Genomic DNA, 5,121 nt, shown 5'->3' with positions numbered 1-5,121 from the left:
AAATAAAATAAAATAAAATAACCCTGAAAATGGCATGCTAAGTGAAATAAGCTTGACGTAAAAGGCCACAGATTGTGTGATTTCATTTATGTGACATATCAAGAATAGGCAAAGCTATATAAAGAGAGAGTCTCTATGGCTCATATTTGCCAGGGGGTGGGGGAAAGGGGAAATGGGGAGAAGCTGCTGTGGATTGCAGGGTATTTTGGGGAGGTGAGATGATAATTTTTTGAAATTAGTGATGATGGTGGCACAACTTTGCAAATGTACTAAAAATACAAAATTTTTTTTCTTGTAAATCTAGGTCTGAACAGAGAATTATACACTATTTGATAACTTTTTTCTTTCTTTTTTTTTTTTAGAGACAAGGTCTCTCTCTGTCACCCTAGCCAGAGTGTAGTGGCATGATCATAGTTCACTGTAACCTCAAAATCCTGGGCTCAATCGATCCTCCTGTCTCAGCCTCCTGAGCAGCTAGGATTAAAGGCACTTGCCACCACGCCCACCTAATTTTTAATTTTTTTTTGGTAGAGACAGGTTCTCGTGGTGTTGCTCAATCTGGTCTCAAACTCCTGGCCTCAAGTGAGCCTCCCGCCTAGGCCTCCCAAAACCCTGGGATTACAGGTGAGAACCACTGCATATGGCTGAGTTGTACACTTAAAAAAATTTTTTTTTAAATACGGAACACTTCACAAATTATAGTGTCATCCTTGAGAAGGGGTCATGCTGATTTTCTCTGTATCATTCGAATTTTAGCATACATACTGCTGAAGTGAGCATTGAGTTGTACAATTTAAAAGGTTAAATGTTATGCTATACTATACTAATTTTATGGTATACCATAAAATTTGAACTCAGGCAGTATACAAAAAAATTCATAGACCTGCACACCAACAGAAAAAAAATTACTGCATAATTTAAAACATAAAAATAAATGAAGTCCTGTGTCTGAAAGGCAGGAGCCAGGTTCTCACCTGCTGTGTGTCACCCAAGTTTCCTCATACAAGAAATGCTGATGACAGTGGTTCCCGGACATGGGAACATGTCCGGGAACCACCGGGGCTCGGGGAGGTCTTTGAAAACTTCTGATGCCTGGCAACCACCGCCAGACATTCTGATTTAATTGGTCTGAGATACAACCTGGGTTCCAATTTTTTTAATTTTTTTTTTTTTAGAGATGAGGGCTCACTATGTTGGCCAGGCTGGTCTCAAACTCCAGACCTTGTGATCTACCCTCCTCGGCGTCCCAAAGTCTGGGATTACAGGCGTGAGCCAAATTTTTTTTAAAAAAAGCTTCCCAGGTGATTCTAACATGCAGCAAAATTTGAGAATCATGGGCTTAGCAAGAGGTTGATGAGCAACCATTCTTGGGAGCCCAAAGCGAATCCCCACCCCACTTTACCTTATTTTCACCTCAAAGCAATCAGATTAGATCTGCCCTTGGCAAAGAGAACAGCTACAGTCATTCCTGCTGTTCATCATGCCGGACAGAAGCAAATCTGAATATTCTCTCTGGTTCCTTAAGGGCTACTGCTCTCTCTAAAAACACGTGGTTGATAAGATCAGCAATTCCAAAGCAGGATCCATTCTACAAAACATGGCTTCTTCCGTTCTCCCCAGGCTTTCTCTCTCTTGCTGCCCTGTTTGTAGCTGGGGTTGGGAAGTGGAGGAGAGAGAAAGTCACTTAATAAATACATTCTCAGGCCAGGCTGGGTGGCTCACGCCTGTAATCCTAGCACTTTGGGAGGCCGAGGTGTGTGAATCACCTGAGATCATGAGTTCAAGACCAGCCTGACCATCATGGTGAAATCGCATCTTAAAAATAAATAAATACATTCTCTGGCCGGGTGCAATGGCTCACACCTGTAATCCCAACACTTTGGGAGGCCGAGGCAGGTGGATCACCTGAGGTCAGGAGTTCGAGACCAGCCTGGCCAACATGGCGAAACCCCCATCTCTACTAAAAATACGAAAATTAGCCAGGCACAGTGACACGTGCCTATAATCCCAGCTACTCGGGAGACTGAGGCAGAAGAACTGCTTGAGCCCAAGAGGTAGAGGTTGCCCTGAGCTGAGATTGCATCGTTGCACTCCAGCCTGGGCAACAGAGTGAGACTCCATCTCAAATTAATTAATTGATTGATTATCTGTGTTCTCAATGAACAGACAAGAAAAGAAAAGAAAAAAAGTAAATACATTCTCAGTAGAGTGAGGGTCACTAGGTTTCCGGATTACCCTTCCCAGAAACATTCATATTTTCAAAGAAGACCTCCTGCTAAACAAAGGGATGAGTCACTAATGATGGAATTTCAGATACTAGTAAGGAAGGTTTTGAGGGACAGGGTCTCTCTTTCCTTTAACTTCCCAGACACATTGTCTGGACTGGTCCTGATTGTTTGGCCTGTCTGTTTTCTTAGAACAGAGCATGGGATCCTAGCTAGCTGCATTCCATTCACTTAACAATTTGTTGTTCGAATTTGTTTCATTCAGTTATGATTAGGTGTTGTCTGTGGCATTTATGGTCTTTCTATGCCAAGCAATCTCATACTTACTTGAAAGCCCTTTTGTATTATCTACTGTATTTCCTACAGGTGAGTCTTTTCTCCTTGTCTTAGTTATTAGACTTCTGGCTGTAGATTACAAAAACCATCTTAAGCAAGTTTAGGCAACAAGGGGAGTTCTCCATAAGATTACAGGTATAACCAGGAAAGTTAAGCCTCAGGGAGAGCAGGAATCCAGGCATATGCAGTCTGTGTTAGAGGGTAGACACCAGGTCCCCACCACAGTCAATAAGGGGGTCAGATCTCAGAGAATAATAATCATTGAACATGAATTGAATGTGTACTATGTGCCAGGCTCAAACATTACGATAACATATTATTCTTATGTTATCATTATGAAATATGGTTCTATTGCTCTTCCGATTTTACAAATGAGGAAACTGAGGTCCGCAGAAGATAAGCAATATGTTCAAAAGCTTCCAGGCCAGGTCCAGGAGCTCACATCTGTAATCCCAGCACTTTATGAGACTGAGGCAGGAGGTTTGCTTGAGCCTGAGAGTTCGAGTCCAGCCTGGGCAACATAGGGAGAATTTATCTCTACAAAAAAATTAAAAAGTAACCAGGTGTGGTAGTGGTGCCTGTGGTCCCAGCTATTTGGGAGGCTGAGGTAGGAGGATCACTTAAGCCCGGGAGGTAGAGTCTGCAGTGAGCTGTGATTGTGCCACTGGACTCCAGCCTGAGTGGTAGAACAAGACTCAGTATCAAAAAAAAAAGAAGAAGAAGAAGAATGGGGGGGATGGGGGGTGGTTCCAGTTGGCATTTGAACTCAGGCAATATGGTTTCAGAATTTTACACACTTAGCCATGAGATGAATCGTTCCCTTAAGAATTGTACAAAAAAAAAAAAAAAAGAATTGTACAGTAGGCAACCTGCACACCCATACCTGGCAACCCTGACTATGGAATAGATCAGTGTTCCTCATGAGACACTAAGGGCATTTGGAGCTAATTTTGTGTGTAGGACTATCCCATCCTTCATTTACTATACGTGAGTAGTAGTAACCCTCCCAATGATTGTGACAATCAAAAGACAATCATTGTGACAATCAAAAGTATCAACTTCTTGAAACTTAAAAAAAAAAAATGAAAAAAATGTTTTCAAAGTATAAATCTCAGTTGAGAATTACTAGGATAAACAGACACCCCCAAATGATGTCTGCATCTCTGTTGTGTGAGCTCTTGATGGCTGTAGCAATGTGACTTCTTTTCCTCCTCCCACAGTAGTAGGCCCAGAGAACTATATACATACTCCACAAATGCTGGCTGTGCATTGTCATTAGAGCCTAAAAGGACCCAGAGTCCTCAGCGTGGTGCTTCCCTACCCAGAAAGATAGGGATGGAAAATGAGTCATGTATGGTAGATTCACCTCCAACGCCCTACAGGAAGACACAACAGTTTTCTGTTTTTTCACTTGGTCCCCCTAACAAACCAGCATGGTAGGAAGGGCAGAAATTAGTTATATATATTATTAAAAAAGAATATAACAGTGAATTTCTAAAAATTTTTTAACACTCCCCCCCTTTTTAAATTGTTTTTAATTTTGGCAAAGAAAAAAGTACCTATAAGCCCATCCTCTGCCCAGCTACTCTGTTTTGTATGTTACCTCCTGGCCCTGCCTACAGGCTCTCTCTCCATGTGCGTGGTTATAGTCAGAGAGTGTACCATCTGGGGTTCTGCTATTTTCACTTAACATTTATAAATGTTTTCCTTGTTGCTACATGGGCTTCATGATGAATGATTTTTTAAATGTCTGCATAGTGTTCCATTGCACAAATCTACTTTTATTTTATTTATTTATTTTTTGTAGAGACAGGGTCGCAATCTGTCACCCAGGCTGAGTGCAGTGGCATAATCATCGCTCATTGCGTTATAGGATGGGAAGTCTTCACTGCGAGTTGTCCAGGTTTCTGGCGTGTTGAACAAAGAATTGAACAACATGCACAGACAAAACAATGGAAGACGAAAGCATAGGCTTATTGAAGTGAAAGTACACTCCACAGAGTGGCTCAAGAGCCCCAGTTGTAATGTTTCTTGAGGTTTTTATTGAATTAAAACAGCATGGTAACACCCCTAAGCACCCTTTAGGAACCTCTGATTGGTTACACTCTATACAAATAAAGGATTCTGCCCAGGACCAGAGGCATCCCACCTGTGACCTACATGCAAATGAAGGTTTCAGAATGGACCATTTACAGAATTCCTGTTTTTTAAAGACAAGCCCAGCCTAGGCAACACAGCATGACCCCATCTCAAAAACCAACAACAACAACAACAAAATATATTTTAGGCCTCCTTAGTCCAATGCCCTTGCCATCCCACCCCATATCCTCCCCTAGCTCAGACATGCTCAGTGATGAAACCAGTTTCTGAAGTTGCAATTCCCTCCCAGGAGCAAATGAGGGGTTGATCCAGAGTGCTTCTGCCGGGCACAGTGGCACGTGCCTGTAGTCCCAGCTACTTGGGAGGGTGAGGTGGGAGGATCCCTTGAGCCCAGGAGTTCTGGGCTGTAGTGCGCTATGCCGATTGGGTGTCTGCACTAAGTTTGGCATCAATATGGTGA

At 42.4% G+C, this 5,121-nt stretch overlaps 1 non-coding gene across 1 annotated transcript; it reads right to left on the bottom strand.

Annotated features, from left to right (window-relative positions):
• Nucleotides 1–673: 673 nt before the first annotated feature.
• On the bottom strand, nt 674–780 carry LOC119469108. The gene has a single exon (XR_005197928.1). It is a non-coding gene; the product is annotated as a U6 spliceosomal RNA (small nuclear RNA).
• Nucleotides 781–5,121: the final 4,341 nt, after the last annotated feature.

The sequence above is a fragment of the Cebus imitator genome, unplaced genomic scaffold (genome assembly GCF_001604975.1).
Source record: "Cebus imitator isolate Cc_AM_T3 unplaced genomic scaffold, Cebus_imitator-1.0 Scaffold573, whole genome shotgun sequence".
Taxonomy (NCBI): domain Eukaryota; kingdom Metazoa; phylum Chordata; class Mammalia; order Primates; family Cebidae; genus Cebus; species Cebus imitator.
Note: the sequence above shows the minus strand (reverse complement) of the source record. Positions and strands in the feature narration are given on the sequence as shown.